This window comes from Alligator mississippiensis, chromosome 4 (genome assembly GCF_030867095.1).
Source record: "Alligator mississippiensis isolate rAllMis1 chromosome 4, rAllMis1, whole genome shotgun sequence".
Lineage (NCBI taxonomy): Eukaryota > Metazoa > Chordata > Crocodylia > Alligatoridae > Alligator > Alligator mississippiensis.
The window spans coordinates 18,566,420-18,585,485 of record NC_081827.1 but is presented as its reverse complement, the minus strand read 5'-3'; the positions used below and the strand labels follow the sequence as shown (position 1 = coordinate 18,585,485).

At 43.0% G+C, this 19,066-nt stretch overlaps 1 non-coding gene across 1 annotated transcript; it reads left to right on the top strand.

Moving 5' to 3' along the window:
- The first annotated feature begins 4,933 nt into the window (after positions 1-4,933).
- Positions 4,934-5,068, top strand: LOC132250479 (U4 spliceosomal RNA). Its single transcript, XR_009462204.1, has one exon. It is a non-coding gene; the product is annotated as a U4 spliceosomal RNA (small nuclear RNA).
- Positions 5,069-19,066: the final 13,998 nt, after the last annotated feature.

Below are 19,066 nucleotides of genomic sequence, written 5' to 3'. Positions count from 1 at the left end.
GAACAGATCAATCTAGCCTGACCCCCTGCCACAGGCAGGAATGAATGCTGGGTTCACAAGACCCCAGACAGGTGATCATCCACCCTCCTCTTAAATTTGCCCAAGGTAGGGGCGAGGACCACTTCCCTGGGAAGCTGGTTCCAGATTTTGCCCACCCTAACTGTAAAATATTGCCTTCTGATCTCTAACCGAAACCTATTCTCCATCAGCTTATTACCATTGTTCCTCGTCACCCCAGGTGGTGCTGGGGAGAAAAGGGCTCTGCCTATTTGCTGTTGATCCCCCATGATGAGCTTGTAGGCAGACACCAGGTCCCCCATCAGCCTCATCTTGCTGAGGCTGAACCGGTTCAGGTCCCTCAGTTTCTCCTTGTAGGGCCTGTCCTGCTGCCCTCTCACCAAGTGGGTGGCCCTCCTCTGAACCCTCTCCAGGCTGGCCACATCCCTTTTGAAGTGCAGCACCCAGTACTGAATGCAGTACTCCAACTGCGGTCTGACCAAAGCTGCATAGAGGGGGAGTATCACTTCTCTAGACCGGCTTGAGATGCATTTTTGAATGCATGACAAGGTATGGCTGGCCTTGCTGGCTGCGGTCTGGCATCGGCGGCTCATGTTCATCTTGGAGTCAATAATGACTCCGAGATCCCTTTCCTCCTCTGCGCTTTCAAGAAGGGAACTCCCCAGCCTGTACGTATGCTGTGGATTCCTTCTCCCAAGGTGCAGCACCCTGCATTTGTCTACGTTGAACCCCATCCTATTCTCATCTGCCCACTTTTGTAGTCTGTCTAAATCTAGTTGCAGCCTCTCTCTCCCTTCAAGTGTGCCCACCTCGCCCCACATCTTAGTGTCAGCAGCAAACTTGGACAGCGTGCTTTCCACCCCCTTGTCCAAGTCGCTGATGAAGATGTTAAACAGTGCGGGCCCGAGGACCGAGCCCTGGGGGACCTCACTACTCACATCTTGCCACGTTGAATACGACCCGTCCACCACTACTCTCTGGGTGTGCCCCATCAGCCATTTTTTTACCCATAAAACTGTGCAGGCATCAATGCCTCAGTCACTTAATTTATTGATGAGGATGGGGTGAGAGAGTGTCAAAGGCCTTCTTAAAGTCTAGAAAGACTATGTCCACAGCAACACCATCATCCAAGGATTTAGTTACTTGGTTATAAAAGGCCATCAGGTTGGTCAGGCAGGACCTGCCTTTGATGAACCCATGCTGATTGCCCCTGAGCATGATCTCCCCTGCGGGCCCCCCACAGATGTGCTCCTTGATGATTCTCTCCTAGATCTTCCCAAACACCGAGGTGATGATTACAGGCCTATAGTTACTTGGGTCCTCCTTCCTCTCCTTCTTGAAAATAGGGACCACATTAGCCAGTTTCCAATCCCCCAGCACCTGGCCAGATGACCACGAATGCTCATACAGTTGGGCCAAGGGCTCTACAATGACCCCTGCCCACTCCCTCAACACCCTTGGGTAGAGGGCATCTGGACCTGCAGATTTAAAAATGTCTAGCCCTTCCAAAAGATCCCTAACTACATCTGCACTGACTGAAGGCTTGACAGAGCTATCTCCAAGATTGTCCCTACCTCTGGTAGGTGGGATATCCCGGTCCCTGTTCAGGAAAACAGAGGCAAAGAAACCATTAAAAATATCAGCTTTCTTGTCTGGCGTGGCCACCAGATTACCGTTTGTGTCTTGCAGGGGCCCTACATTGCCTGGTGCCCTCTTCTTGCTCCCAATGTACTTGAAAAAGGACATTTTGTTGTTCTTAATCCTGGACACTAGCCCGAGTTCCATCTCTGCCTGGCCTTCCTAATAGCCCTCCTACACTCCCGGACCAAGGAGGAGTACTCCTCCTTGGTGATAGCTCCTCCCTTCCACTGGTTGTATGCCCCCCTTTTAGTCCTCAGACATTCCTGGACCAGGCTGGCTCTACGCTGCATGTTGCAGTTCCCAGCTGCATGGCCAGGACCCAAGTGGCACAGCATGGAGCCTGCTGGGCATTGATCATCCCAGCTGTGGAGTGTGGTTCCCCGCTGCAAGGCCAGGATCCACGTGGTGCAGCACGGAGGGGATTGGCTAGGCTGGCTCCGTGCTGCACGGCATTGAAGCCGGGACAGGATGACCTTGTGCCACATTATATGGGGTTACCCACGCAGCCCTTGACAGCTCACCAAAACTCATTAAGTGGCCCTCCACCTGAAATAATTGCTGCCCCTGCCCTAATTAGTCATCCATTCCTGGTACAAAACAGTGCCTTCCAAGTATCCTGTAGGTACTATGAGCTATTTGTAAAGGAACACAGGGATGGTAAACCCTTTGTACCATGGTTCCTGCATGGTTCTTTGTGCCTAAACCTAGGCAAAAAGGTTTGAAAGTTCAGCGCAGTACTTTTAACCCACAACTAATGGCATATCCTTTGGATACCATAATGTGCTTAGTTTAATGGAAAGTCAGACAGTGTGCAGAGACCGTTTTCTTTGGCTAAATCAATTACATGAAGCTCAGGCAGAAATAATTAAGAGAGTAGCAACTCTGTCAAACTCCATTCACATTTTTGTTCTCTATTTTTTTCTTAAATCCATCATTATTTTTTCATCTCCATAGCAGATAGTTTAGATCAATTTCTATCAATCTAATCCAAAAAAAAAAATAAAATCAATTTACCATAGTAATTCAAGTGAAGTATCAATGAATAACTTGAGCATGGATAACTGTCTCACTGATCTTAGCTGAGTTTCCTCCCATGTTTCCCACAAGATTTGCTTGCTCATAAGAAAACACATAATGGTTTGCCAGCTGCCTACATCACACTAACCACATTGTTGTGTTCATAGTATGGACACCCACAGCATGCATTACTCAGTCAGGAATCATATGTTTGTGTTCAATGCATTTAATACACAAATAATGATCCTTTTTCCTTTGGGGTAAAAAAAGTCTTCATATCTCCATATTCATTTTGAAGCTGTTCACAGAAAAAAATAGTATCAGATTTTTTTTATCTTATTACTTACCCTAACTGCCAAGCTAATTCAGTTGTCCCAAATTGGTACAAACAAGAGACAGGTGGTGACATTACCACCAAATAGTCTGTTTTGATTTGTTCCTGGGCTGAAGCCCTCAAGAAGACATCACTAGTCAGCTGGGAAGAAGCTAGGAAAAGGTCTGCGCTCTTAATATATCTGTGTCAAGTTATGACACATCAATTGAAAATGAGAAGCCAAATACAGAAGTTCTTCTTTGGTTTCATTTGAAATCAATAGGAGTTTGCATCCACTTAAAAAATGGAGGGCCTCAGGTTCTGTTCTTTAGGTTTGCCCTAGTAAGTACAAAAAATAGTGAGAAGAAGCAAAATAGTCTTGTGGTTAAAGCAAAGATGTTCAAGAGAGCCATGTTCAATTCCTGGCTCTGCCACAGAATCAGTAGGAGTTGCAATCAGATTTTCAGAAAAGGCACTGTGCCCATTAACACTGCCAGGAGTGCCAAAAACTCCAGTTTCAACTATAAAATCTGGCTTAACTCTTCAAATAGAGTTCCTGCATATCTTTAACAATCTGGTCACTTATTTTGATGACTAAAAGGGTGGAGAGTTTTGAAATCTTGGAATAAAGTAGGTCCTACAGGTCTCAGTGTTTAGAACAATGGGTAAAATAATATTTTTTTCTTCTATGATTTGTCTGCAATTTCTATTTATGTTTGACATAAACCATTGCTTACAATGTGTACAGCACATAATATCATCAGTTCCTGATTGTGATTGGGCTGTCAGGTAACAATTCTTATGTATATTATGGTGCATTAATTATTACAAAGTATTTGTTACCACAAAAATTATATTATGACAAAAAAGTAAAAATACTTTTTTGGTTAAATTTGCTTTGGTAAGTTGTATGGATAAACTTCAGCTTTTTGGCATCCATTTATAGTTAAAGTACAAATGTAGGAATGCACACAACTGAAAGATTAATTTTCATTGGATTGGTGCAAACTATTTCAGTATAAGTCCACGAGTGCAAATAGTTCTGAATTTCACTTTAAGTTCTTTGAACACAACAATTTACTCAAGAGTTAACCCCATTCTTGGTAGAAGCAATGCAAAGACTACATTTCTACAAGGTATCCCATCAAAACCATGAATTAACCCAAAATCACTTTAAACTATCAAACTTTATTTAAACTTTGCATAACAGAGGTAGAGATGCACCTTACAGACTAGTTCAGAACTGCATCTGAGATTCAGCTCTGAATTAGTTAATAAAATGCAAATCTGCCCTGCCTTCTGCCTAACTTCAGACTAACACAGCTAACTACCTCTCTTTGTTGAACCTATTTGTTCTAAACCATTAGGAAATATTTCAAGGAAAGTCTGCAAAGCTCTTACACAGGGAAGACTCTCAACTTACAAGTCTTGAACCAAACTTAAGAGCTGTTTGATGAAAAAAATTGGTTAAGGCCCCTGTTCTGCATTAAACACAACATTTATAATATTAGGGATTCTTTCATTAGTCAGAGACACCAAATTTGACCTATGTCATACTAACGTAACACATTTTCTAGGTAATAGCTTCTCCTGGTTCTTTCAAGTAGCCCTTTTGTCTAATTATATCCCGGACAGGGAAAAGGTTCCATTTCAGTCAATCATTAAATCCATTTTGGACAATTCCTAGTGTTCAATCTAGTCTTTTGTAGCCCATACAGTCTCTTGTGTTGGGTCTTTGGCCTTTCACTAACCATTACCTTTGTCAACAAACTTGCACTGTTCACCCCCAGACAAGTGTTCATCCCCATGCATTTAAATAATTATATGATTAATCCACTGTGTAGTCATTTGAACAGGAGTATTAAAAACACTCACCCCATTTAAGTGTCTCTTTCTTAAATGTATAATTACATTACATGGAGAGGATGCATGTGAATTCAATCTGCCTTTGCGCAGTGGCAGTATCGTAGCCAATGAGGTTAATCTGAAGCGCGATTATTGCTAATTGAATTCAATCTGCCTCACCTAGATTGTATGCAACATAATGTTGGCTGAACATTACCAAGGCCATCATTTTGAAATAGTCTTTATTCAGGAAAGCATCTCCAAGGAGAATGATTTCACGAATTGAATACTATTTTTATTACCAAGAGCAGAGAATGAGAGAGAAGAATTCAAACCCAATGATCTGACTCTCAATCTCCAATACCGAACAGAAGAAATTAATTTCTCCCCCGTTTATCATCAGCATATTCCCAACATTATATAGCTATCATACTGTTGCCTAGTATGAAACAGGAATATCTATAAAATATGGTGATAGTACAGAAATATTTTATTATAATTGCTGCATGCACATTTTTCATTATTTAGACTTCACTAACTTATGGAGCAATACAATTCTGCATTATATGACCATTCAAGAAAGGAGATTTCTGATAAATAATGTACATATACTTCATAAAAAATAGTTATAACTGTATACTATATCAGGTACCAGGAAGTCATTATAATCAGTTACTATTATTCTGTTCTTTATATCTCAATAAGTCTCTTTGGGACTTTTATCTAAATAAAGTACTGTATTTACCTGAAGCCAAGACAAGTTTGAATTTAAGACCAGGGCCCTGAATAATTAGCTTTTATCAATGATAAATTTGTGATTATTTTCCATATATAGAATCCAATTAGTGGAGGGTCATCTTAAATTTGCACCCCCTCCCCACACTGTTGTGGTGGGGAAAGCAGTAGCAGAGGTCAAGAGGCCAGACCCCCACCTCTTGCTCCCCTGCCTCTTGCCATTCCTGCCTCTTCCCTGCTCCTTGTTCTCCCATGCCTGTCCTCTCCCCTAGTGAGTGACTGTCTTTGTCCCTTTCCTATTCTGGTGTCTCCCCTCCCCTGCCATGTATCCCCCTGCCACATACCCTCTATGCCTGTGCCTGCCCCTCGCCCCACTGCCCTTGCCTGTGCTTGATCCCCCTCCTGTTCCCCACTGCAGCTTGCTTTCTTGCCCCTTACCACCCAGCCTGTGCCTAACCCTACTGCTTGTCCCCTGCACCGTGCTTGCCACCATCACCTCCCACCTAAGCTGCAGTGCTGTTCCTCTGTGAAAGTCAGCAACAGCTCCAGCTCCCAGCCAGACCAGACCAGTGCTGGAAGGACCAGAACTGCAGTAGAAGGTAAGGGTGGGGACCAGCTGGAGTGGGGGTGGGGGGGGGAGGACAGGCTATAAGCGGGGAACAGGAGGTGGGAAGCAGACACAGGCATAGCAGGGCAAAGGGGTGAGAGTAGGCTACAGGTCATTCCCCATCCACCCAGTCTTCCCCACACTCCCCAGCGATGTGCTCCCTTTCCCATCAAACAAGCCATTCTAGCCCAAGGCAGGTGGTGACTTATTTCTGGCTTCAGCCCTCAGCCTGGAACTGAGTCACCACCTGCCCCAGGCAGGTACTCAAATCTAAGATGACTTCCCCCCCCCCCCCCATGCTTATTGAGGGAAGAAAGCCTCAACTTGTATTCAAGTAAATACAAAATAATTACTTTAAACTCTAGGTGCAGATACTAAGAGAGAGACCCAACCGCCAGGCAGTGATAACTACTTATTCATATGCACACTACAAAGGACAAGAAAGAGCCAGTGTTTAGGCTCTGGTCAGTGCTCTTCTACAGACTTTTTTGAGTGACCTTATATAGATCACTCTTTGTACCTCCAATCTATAGAAAGGAAATTCCCTTTTACCTACCATCTATCACATCCCAACTGCACAGGAGCATTCTGAGAACAAACACCTTGAATGTTTAAGCTCTCAAATATTATGGAAATAGGAATGATATAAAAACCAAAGATAAACTCCTTGAATTAGACATCTTTCATACTGCTTTTTCATTGTTTAATTACAGAGTAACTTGTAAATAGCATGGTTCCAAGGAGCTCTAGGTTGGAAGGGATCGTGTGGGTCACCAACTCTAATACCACACGTAACCATGTCATATCATCTCCTACACAAACTGATCACGCTCCTTCTGAAAACTAATGAAAATTCTTCCCCCACTAATGTTATTGGGGGGCTGCTCCCGAACCTCAAAGCTCTGATGGTTTGAAACCGTTCTGTAAATCCCCAAGCTTAAATTTAGTCATGGCTGGTTTATACATTTTTCTTGTGTTAATATCATAATATAGCATAAACAATTCATCCCGACGCAGTGCATTAATAGAAAACAATCAAATCCCTTTCTCAGCCTTCATCTTGCTAAAAACCAAACAAAACTCTGTATTCCACAGATCATCATAGTAGGTCTTCTGTGCATCAATTCTGGCTGAATTCAATTCCTTCAGGTGACACCTCATAGTCAGAGTACAGACCAACACCTACAGTCAGAGTTTTCACTCCCAGAGCTCCTGTAAAGATTCTTAACATTTTGACAAATAACCTAGGGACATTTTTTCTTTTTATCACGCTGGAGAAAAAAAAAACAACTCTTTTTGAAAAATGGTTAATATATTTAAAAGAAGGAAGACTTAAGGAACATGGTAAATATTTGTCATTTCACAGTAATATAGTTCCAGAATCACAGGCATGCCTTTCAGTAGTTTAGTAAAAGGTTTTTGATTTAACTCAGTTATAAGAACGTATAAAAAAAAACAAATTCAGAAGATTCCAGTTTCAGTCACTGCAGGGGTTGGACAGTGTTCAGTGAATCAGGCACAGGGGCAAACACTGAACAACAAGGATAAAAATATCATGCAGCTGCCTTGTTCACTGTGCCCCCTGAATACTAAATTTAAAAAAAAGTTCTGAAGAAAAAAAATAATCCATGACTGTAATTAAAGACTGGAGTATACTGCACATGTAAAAGATTTTTTTTTCAAACTGGAATGCTTTCCTCTTTATCATTAATAATCTTTTAACATATGTTTTTATATTAAGTTTATATTATTACAGTAAGGAAACTCCTTTAATTTGCATATATGGAGATAAAGAGAAAGATGAAATCCTGGCACAACTGAAGTCAGGGACTTTGCCTACACATTCAGCACTTTTGTAACTTCATACAGCCTGTACTAAGAACCAAACTGTAAATTGTAGCAGGGATCATACAAAACCAGTTGACTAAGGTTTACCTGGACCAACTATATTTTACACTGAATGTTATAAACTCACCCGACTGACATGAAACTCAGCTGGTTGGGATCCAACCACCCTTTTCTTACTTCTACTGTAAATCCTTGGAGTTGGTCTTTAAAACTCAGTTGCATTCAAGCCCTTTACAGAGTATAAGCAGAGCTCATACCATGAACATAAGATCATATGAAAGTAGGGGTGGAAGGGATATCACGAAGTCTTGTAGTCCAGCCCTTTGTTTAAGACAGGATTATCTCTGACTAAACCTTCCAAGTAACTAGACCAGCCAAATGTCCATCTAACCTCCTCTGGAAAATTGCAAGGGGTAGAGATTTCACAATGACTGTAGGTAGCCTGTTCCAATGCTTGATCACTCCCCTAGTCAGAAAGTTCTTCCTAAACTCCAACCTAAATTTCCTTTGCTGCAGTCTGAAGCTATTACTCCTAGTCTTGTCCCTTCTGGCAACAGAGAAAAGGCTACCGCTATCTTCTTTATTATCTCTCTCAAGTACTTAAAGACTGTTATCAAATTCTCCCTGTCCTCTCTTCTCCAGACTAAATAACCCTAGCTCTTTCAGCCTTTCCTCATAAGTCATGCTACCCGCATCTCGAATCATTTTTGTTGCCCTCTGCTGCAATCCATCAAAAATGTTCACATCTTTCTTGAAGTGCAAGGTCCAAAACCAGACACATTATTCCAGGTGAGGCCTCACCAGTGACAAACAGAAAGGAAAAATCACTTCCTTTAGTTTAAAAGAGACACTTCTGTTAATTTAATCCAATGTTCTTGGGTTTTTTGCAACAAGAGTATACGGTTGGATCATAGTCAGGTAATGGTCCACTGTAACACCCAGATACTGTGGTACTGCAGCCTAGCCACGCATTCACCAAACTGTACTTGTACATGCAATTATTTCTTCCCAAGTGAAGGACCTTGCACTAGGCATTACTGAATTTCATGTAACAGACTGGAAGAATTGATGAGAACACCATCTGGACCCCAGCCCCTTTTACCCTTGCACCAAAAGCCATGTTGTCTCTTTTGATTTGCTCCAAATGATCACAGGCAATATCGTTAGTGTGCACATGGGTAAGAAGCATGGGATTGTAGTCAAAGGGCAATCTCAGCAAGCTTTCTGTGATGTTTTGGATGCTCACTACTTTCAGGCAGCAGACCTCTTGAGCCAACAGTCAGGCCAGAAGACAGATGACTGTTTCCTCTTGGCAGCAGGTGGAACCTCCCACATTTTGGGGTGAATGGCTTGGACTCTTCTCCTACTCGAATAGGCTCCTTCTCTCGCAATGTCAAGGCTTCAAGCTTGTTTTCCAGCTAGACAAACATAGGTTCAGAAAATGTGTGCCATGTATAGCCAGAGGTGACAAGCTGCTAGCTTCCATCTTCCTGAGTATCTACATGTTCTTTGTTTTCCACTGTCTTCTTTGGTTGCCCTCTTCCATGATGCTGGAGGTCTCTGTTCATCAAGCTGACAAAAGACATCATCCTCATGAATGCTTATGAGCCTAGCCATCTCCTCCTGCAGCTTTCTACCTGATTCCTGAGAGAATCCACCAGGAAATGCCTCTTACATCAGAAGCACTACCCCACTTGGCTGTCCTTGGCCAGAACATGCAGACCATGGTCCCTGAAACACCAGATCAAGACCTGGGTGGCAATTTCAGTGGCCGATAAAATTATCTTGACAGTCTGTACAGGCAGAACTGGCAGTGGCAGGGGTTTTAGCATTGTAAAATTTTCCAGCCATCCTGTTGATTCTCTTACTAATTTGCTCTTCCGCTGCTGCTACTACTTTCTAAAAGGTTCTCCTTTTTTCCTTTGGCTACTTCCACTCATCAAGCTGTCTCACTTAATGTCAATGAGCTTTGGTAAACTAAATTAGTTCTTAAATATATGGAAGTATCCGTGTGTGCTTTATAAGGGTCACAGATGGCATAAGTTTGTTTGACTCATAATCAATGACTAGTAATCAATATGTTGATGTCTATTTAAACAGCTAGTATCAAGGGGAGTGCCCCAGAGGTTGGCCCTGGGGCTGGTTTTGTTCAATACCTTTATCAATGACCTGGAAGATGGGATAGAGTACACCCCCAGCAAGTTTGCAGATGACTTCAAGCTGGGGGAGGGGGGGGGGGGGAGTAGTAGATATAAAGGAAGGTAGGGCCAATATTCAGAGAAGCCTTGGCAAACTGAAGGAGTGGATCAAAACTATCTCATGGGCTATGTCCACACATATGGGAATGTGTGGACTGCAGTGCCTCAAACCCTTTTGAGCAGCTGCAAAATGTACGGCGTGCATGTGGATCCATTCACCATGCTGCATACTTGCAGTGCAGCATCACAATTAGATTATGGGAAATCCTGATACCTAAAAAAAAAACATGGGAAAAAAGTGGGCCAGTGCATGTGGCTGTAGTGTGTGCCACCTGAAACTGGAACCTGAACGGCCAGAACCAAGCTTCAGCTGCTGGGATCCACATACCCAGATCACTGCTGCTGCAGCCTCGGGAGGCCCCCGGGACTCCAGGTAAGGCTACTGGGGCCAGCCCAGGTGCTGGCCCCAGCCTCCCCTACCCCAGCAGGGGCAATTTGTCATGTGCCAGTGCAGAGGCATCCCCAGGGATAAGTTACAGCAGAACAAATATATGCTTACTGCTATTCATCCCCAGGGAAATGCACATTCCCGCTTACGGGGACATGCCCATGAGGTTCAATAAGTGCAAATCCTGCACTTAGAAAAGAATAGTCCCATGTACCAGTACAGGCTTGGGACCAACAGGGTAAGCAGCAGCTCTGCAAAAAAGTTCCTGGGGCTTACATTGTGTAAAAAGCTAAATATAAGCTATGACTGTGCCCTTGTTGCCAAGAAGGCTAACAGCAGACTGAGCTGCATTAGTAGAAGTGTTGCCAGCAGACTGAGGGAAGTGGTTATTCCCATCTATTTGGCACAGGTGAGGCCACATCCGAAATACTGTGTTCAGCTTTGGGCCCTGCCACTACAAAAAGGATGTGGACAAATTGGAGATAGTCCAGCAGAGGGCAACAGAAATGGCTAGAGAGCAGAGGCATATGACTTATGAGGAGAGGCTGAGGGACTGGGCTGCTTTACTCAGGAGAAGAGAAGACTGATGGGGGATTTAATAGCAGCCTTCAACTACTTGAAGCACGATTACAAAGAGGATGTGGCTAGAGTTGTCTCAGTGACAGCAGATGACAGAACAAGAAGCAATGGTATCAAATTGCAGCAAGGGAAGTTTGGGTTAGAGACTAGGAACAACTTTCTCATGAGGAGGGTCATAAAGCATTGGAATAAGTTACACAGGTTGTGAAATCTCCATCCTTGGAGGTTTTTAAGACCCAGCTAGACAGTCTTGACTGGGATGATCTAGCTGGGGCTGGTCCTGCTTTGAGCAGGGGGTTGAACTAGATGACCTTCTGAGATCCCTTCCAACCCTAATTTATAATGATTCTATAACACCATACTCAAAAAAGTCACAAAGCCCACAAGGTCTGCAAATCTCAGGCTTGAAAAACTATTCACCTGACACAATTCCAGAATGGGTCTGACCCATCAAATCGCTGTTCTTCCATAAGGTTCTCAGAAAATTGGTCCTTTTCACACCAATTACCTCACAAACCTTGCTCCATTTGGAAGAATGAGGCAAAAGTAGAACTCTGGATTAGCGGTTCATGAGGTCACCTAGTACATCTTCTCTTTTGACAGCTAACTCTCTAGTGTAGGGATGGGCAACCTGTGGGCGCTGTGTGGGGCAGGTGGCATATCAAGGATGGGGTGGACAACACAGCAGCAGATAGGGCAAGGAGCAGAGAGCTGAGCAGCAGACCAGGCAGGAAGCATATGGCAGAGAACAGACCGGGGAAGGGATTGGAGTGGCACTCAGGGAGCATATAGTACTTAGTTTGTTGCGTGCCTTAATTTGTGGCATGTTGCCCTATACTGATCTAGTGCAAGCCTGACTGCTGCAGCTTCAAGTATATATCTATAACCAAAGAAAAACAAAGACTGGGAATGGCCAAATGTTTCACTTGTGTTTTCAATAGAAGAACTGAGGGATTAAACTAATTCTGATTAAGGTTTTCTTTCCTGAGCACAAACACCATAAGGTCTGATATCAGTTCCAAATATGAACCTAAAACTAACTATTCGCTAGCTGAAACACTTGAAAAATTTGTCAAAGCATATATAGGGCACATTAAACTCTCTCTCTATAAAACGAAGTGTATTTCTGCCTGTCTGTCTGTCTGTTCACTTATACCTCGAGAATGGCTGGTCCTATCTACTCTAAATCTTCCAAAATCACTGAATACCACCCAAAGAAAATTATAGGCAGGTTATTTTTCACTTGACCCTTTTTGGGGCTTCCAGTGACTCTTTAAGGGCACAATGCTTTTCACACAGACAGTTACATGTGCCTTGCTCCTGAGTTGGTAGTTGAAGAGGGTTGTATATACTGGTGCCAACAGGAAACACCGCAAACTTTGTTTTTCAAAGAAGTTCTACAATAAAGATCATTCTTCATTTAGATGTCATTTGAAATGTCACTCCACGTTAAATATATTGTACTAAGTTCTTTGAAAATAAACAAACACTGCAATTACAAAAATAATGACTCACATCCTTCCGCTAGTAATTTTAATATAAAGAAGCTCATTATTTTCAAATGTTCACCACAAATAGAAATATGGTGGAATCAGGAACAACAGGACTTTTTTTTCTCTACTATTCTTCCTTTTGCTATCATGATCTCTTCCTGTTTCAAGATCTTTTTTTTTTTTTTCTGAGCCAGAGAATCAATCTTATGTTTACGATTCCAGCTGATCAAATGTGTCACATGAAGTAGTACTTACCCTTAGGAATCCCATTATGCCCTCCCTTCCCTAATAACATACTCTTCAAATGCTTGCCTACAGACAAAATATAATACAGTGGAAGCGGAACTTAATGCAAATTGTTTTTCTTCCTACTAAAGAAGCAAATTTCTCCAGGTCTCACTTTGCAGTCCAAACTTTTGTTTAGACAGCTTTAAAACAGTGTTAGTAATCTGGTGAAAGTATCTTCTACTAGCTATAGGCAATGGATATAGTCAGTACACCTAAAAACGCAGACATTAAATAATCTAAAACAGAAAATCCAATATGAACAAGATATTCCAAATTTATTTATGACTATATCTGTATACTTCCTTCTAGAGATATCTTTTATAGAGTGTGGAAGGGTTACTCACCACTAAGGATATTTCCACTCTGTTCAGTAAGGGCAGTAATTTTGCCTTTCTTTGCACCCTCGCCGCTCCAGGCTTTTCATGGGTCTGCATCTTCCATGGCTCACACTTGAGCCAAAATTCCAAAACACCACAACTACAGTCCCAGACAAATACTGTCCTGCCTAGAAGCTCAAAACACCTGGATTCTTCTTCAGTTCCAGTGTCCTTTCCAAGTCCCAAGATCCAGGGCTCCTTTCTGGAATCCAATAGCATCGCTTAAGAAAAACCCCAAACAAACTGAAACTGAAATGACTTAGACTAACCTTGGGCTTGAATTTCTAGTTCCTCCTGGGCTCTTCCATCTTCTACTTGACTATCAACACAGAAAGCCACCTTATAAGTATTTTGCCCTCAGAGCTACTTCCACGACTTCCTCACCCAGAACTCTTTCACTGAACTGTCCTGCCCATTTTTAAAAGAAACCTAACGCCTCTGCAATATGTGCCTACTGGATTGATTACCTGCCTCCAGGTGCAGACATGAGGTTAACTGCACTTCCAGTTTTCATTAACCCTTCCTCTACCAGCACAGGATTTATACATAAAGACTAAATCCCAGCTGTTTTTCTCACCACTAAGCACAGGTCCACAAGTTAACACTGTCATGACCCAAAGGGTATGATTTTGTGTGTGCTTCGGCACTGCAGAATTATTTCCCGCCACAAGGAGCTTTCTTTGCACGGTGCAATTCTCAGTTGCATAGAGAAAACCCCAGTGCAAAGGAGTTCCTGCCACCCGTACGTAAATTTGTTTCCCACTATTGGCTGTTTCTAAATTATTCCCACGTGGTGGCTAGCGATTGGCTTGCTAGCCGTATAAGAGGCTTGAGCAGTTTCCGCCCAAGTTGGAGGAGGAGAACTTCACATCCATCTTGTGAAGAACTCTAAGCGCACTGTTGAGCCTAACAAACTCCGCGTGTGCCTTAAAGGAGGATACAGGGGCCTGATCAACCTCTAGCATCTCCCCGTTGCTGCATGATCCCTCGACGTACCCCAACCTGCGCGCTCATGGAGAGTCACCTTTCGGACTCTCATTTCGGACGGTCCACGGAGCCTAGCAAACTCCGTGAGTGGTATCCAGAGCTCTGTTCGTGTTTGTTTAGCAGAGCCTAGCAAACTCCGCTCGTGTGTCTTCAGTGGAGCCTAGCAAACTCCACGTGTGTGGTTTTTTTGTAACTGCAACTCAAGAACGTATTTCCTGCCTGCACCATGACCACCTACGGTGTAAGTAAAATAATCTTTAATCAACCGCTACGCATCCATGCCTAATTCTAGTTCACCGTGCCGACCCTTTCCCTGGCCCACGTGCCCGGGCTGCTGGCCACAGCCCCTCGGCTCCGACAAACACTTTGCTCTAATCAGAATAGGACATCAGTTTACTCAGCAATTTCCATTCTCAAATCTCTTTCAAATGTTGGAAACAAGCTTGGAGACAGAACTAGATCAGGTGAAAATGAACTAAATACTTCTTTACTAGTTAGATTTAAAACTCCAGTAATATTTCTATAAATAGCTTTAACCTTCCAGCAGAGAAACTTACTCTACTCCAAAATAGTACATAATACTTTGATTTTTTAAGATCACTTTGGAAATATACTTTTGACTTTGAAAATTATACACACACACACACACACACACACATACGTTTATGTACACATACAGCACAAATGAATGTATTTCATATATAGATTTATAAATATATAAATATAGATTTAAAATTTATATTTGAAATTTTAAAATTTGAAGTATATAGATTTGTGCAGTATGTATGTATACATGTGTAAATTTGAGTTTCCTAATTAATGACACTTTATAATCACAATATTTGTTGATCTGCCAACCAGGATGATGTGCTTCACTGATGCACTTACAGATCACCACTTCTGGTCATCTGATATGGTTGTAATTCTTACTCTATTTCCTATCCTTTTGACGGTGATAGGCAACACACCCTTACCTTGCCCCACTGTGGCAAGATTTTGAAAAGCAGTTAGCATCTTTGAATGCTTAACCGGTACAGATTTCTCTCTCCAGAGTACAAAACTATTTACTTGTGTATACCAGGTCAGCTTGTTGCTCTCCAGGTCTTTAGAGTTGCTGACCCCACTGAAGATAAAGCTTGGATACTACTGATACACCACCTCAGAAGAATGGAACTGACTGCTAGTAAAACACAAATTAGCATAATGCCAAAAATTCATCAGGGTGTTATGCTCCTGAAATACTAGATACTCATATACATGGGCAACAGGTACATTTGTAGTCAGTAGACATGTCTATATGTAACACCAGTTGTTACCACGCAGTCATTTAATACCTTGTGACAGGGGGCAAACTCAAGGCCAGATCACAAGTCAGCCTGCCCACCTGCCTAGGGTAGTCTTCCTGCGACGACTTGAATATTAATATGATATAATAAGTGGGAGGTTGACCTTACATTACCCTGATACCAGGGGGCACTATGCATGACTTCGTACCTTCCCTACACCACAGCCCATGCCTCGCAGATGGCATCCATATTATATCTTCTCCCCAGTCTGAGTCCTCAGCAAATTCAGTCTGTTGTTGACCTCTTGCTTGCACATTGATTCACACTGCCCCCTCTCACAGGAGCCACATAAACTCTACCCCACTCTTACATGGGCCTCTTGCATACATCCTATCACTAGGCCACACTCCACTGCCCTTGCTCCACCTTGAGTGATACCTTTGGGCCTTCGGGCTTTGCTACTCTCACTCCAGCCCTGCCACACAACTACTTTGGTTTGTTCATGCTCCCCTACTCTATGCGGTGGCACCATGCAGCCTTCACTGGGCTGCTTCTTCCCTAGCCCCTCACCAGGCAACTGGTGTCTCTCTCTCTCTCTCTCACACACACACACACACACACACACACACGACTGGCCTATGTATTTCCCTTCAAGCTTCCATGGTGCAGCCCTTCAAGCCACCCTCTGCAACCCTACTCTGCACCTCTGATTGCGTAGTCCTTCAGGCACCCTGCTGCACCCTACTCTGAGCAGGCCCTCGGCATAACTCTGTGGCCCTTGGGGCCTCTCAACATCACACTATGTCCCTTGGGCCTCCTACCACAATACTACACCACTTAGGGCCTCCTATCACAATACTTCACCCCTTAGGGCCTCCACTTAGCTCCTATATACCCACCAGATGGTGTGGGCTGGGGTGAAGGCGCCCTGACCCACTTTTCACTGGGGAAGTGACCTGGCATTTAAGTGGGGCTGCTTCACCACTGGCAGTCTCTCCAGGCCTTCCTACCCCAGCAGGGTGCAGTTTTAGGTCATGCCAAAGAGCAGGACCAGGAGCCTCCAACCATCCCTGTAGCTCCTGCCCTTACCTCCAAGATGTTCCTGAGCTGTAACTCAGCTGGCTGATGTTTCTCTCAGTTGCTGGCAGCAAACTGCTGCCTCACCGTATCTTAACTGGGTCTTAAAATGGCCACCCTAATCAGGCACCTGCCAGATGTCTGCCTCCAGTCCTTAAAGTGGTAAGCCCAAAGGTACACTGCCACATACCTGCTTTAGCAAGCACTCAATGAGTGCGAGTAACTGGCATTACTGTGCAGTGTTGAACCCGTATGGATTTGTTTCCCATGCTACTGTTCAGTAGCATTGGCGTCACCGTTTGTGCCCACTGATGCTATGTTGCCTTGGCAACAAGCTATGGCAATGTAGCTCATCATTATGGTGACATAGCATCTTGTGTAGACATGCCCAGTAATTTATTGGATATGTACTAACAAAACTATACAAGTCATCTCTAATTATGAATTAATATAATCTTACTTCATAAGGAACCAAACTATAAAGATAATATATTGCATAAGCCCATGTTTACACTTAATAAATAACACATTGCCATGGAAGTTAAAAGGATTAAAAATTATCACAATCTTTATCATCAACCATTGTATCCCTGGTTTTCTTGCTAGCATAGTTTCCACTCCCTCCCACCCCCACCTTCTCCCCCTCCAGAGAAGAAGATATTTTAATGATTGATGGATCTATTTTGTCTCTCAGTAAAATTTGTCTCACAGTAGTTTGGACAAATTTTAGGCTCAAAAATACTACTCCTGGGAGACTAAAATTTTCCTAGAATTAAGAATTCCTTATATACTAACAAACTATTGGATTAGTAAAATGTAATTTCTCTAGAAGATTATACCCTTGTTCATAGCTTGAGATGGGGGAAGTACAGTTTATCGTGAGAAGTTGTACCTAATAAAACAGAGTCACGTACCTTAGACTTCCGTTATCCTTGCTACCTTAATGATTTTTGTCTTGATAACTAACTGCTTCTGGTAGCAGCAGAACGAGTAACAACTGTCTGTCTCCCTGTGAAGATCCAGAGCAAAAAGGTTAGTCTGTGATATATTGGTCTCTCTAATCTCTTCATATCCTCCCCAGGGCAACAGAGTGCTGTGTTTAGCTCTTAATGCTGAACTTAGATTGCAACATCCATGATCCTGATTTGTGGCAGCACAAAAATAATACTGACTCCATATATTGCTTTATAATGTAACCCTCTTATGTAAGGTTCAGGTATTCAAGCCATATTGTACAAAAGCAAGCAATTAGGTTTAGTTTTTGTGCATTGTGGCAGCATTTACTTTGATGGTGGACTTTGTTATTTTATTTTATAATGTTCCAAACAATCTATTTTAATTTAGAAAAGTATTAGTAATATATTTAATAGAGTACTATACAATTGGAATAGATTAAAAACTATAATTGGCCCTGCTCCAAAAAAAAGCATGCCACGTGTTCCACTCATTCGCATAAGTACATCTCTGGATGGCTGCCAGTGCCTATTCTTTTTACTGCTGAGCTAGAGTCACACTGGCCTATTACTGTTTACTGCTACAACATATACATGGACTAAGGGCTTGTGGGGGAGGGAGGGGAGCACATTTTTAGTTAACAAACATTTTTCTGAGCTTTATTTGGAAAATATTCCCACAATTATTGCTTTGCCAGATTCATATGTGGTTGGTAATACTGCATAAATCAGCAGAGAATTTCCCCACTGCACTTACCAATTTGTGTACATTTTGAAATTTACTTTGGAGCAAAATATTTGAATGAGTCTTTCCTTGTCCTGTATTTTTTGCACACAGTGGGTACATCTACATGTGCAATTAATGTTCAGTAAGGTTACTGCGCAGTAAAATAAGGCACGGTAAGATGTGGCTGAAAATACATCTACATGTGTGCCCTATTGGGCACAGATTTGCACCCAGCAGGCTTACCCAAACATGTGTGGACATTTGGTTCCCTGGGGGCAAGTAGCAGCAGTGCACCTTGTGCCACAGCTACTTGTCCCCAGGGAATGCCCATGCCACATGCACTTTAGTGTATAACAAGTTGCCCCGGCTGGGGTAGGGAGTCTGCATCCAGTACTGTGCTGGCCCCAGTAGCTTTACCTGGGCTCCTGCAGGCCTCTTGAGGACTGAAGCCATGGCCATTCTGCCCTGCAGAGTGTGACTGGCAGTCAGGCTGTGGTGCAACAGTCTGTGGACCACTTTTCAGCAGCATATGCTGCTCGAATGTGCACTGCACCAGTTTTTGGTTTTTTTCCCCCACAGGTTATTTTGACCCCTGGGTACCTGCTACAGCCAGGGGGAGCTCCAGGTTC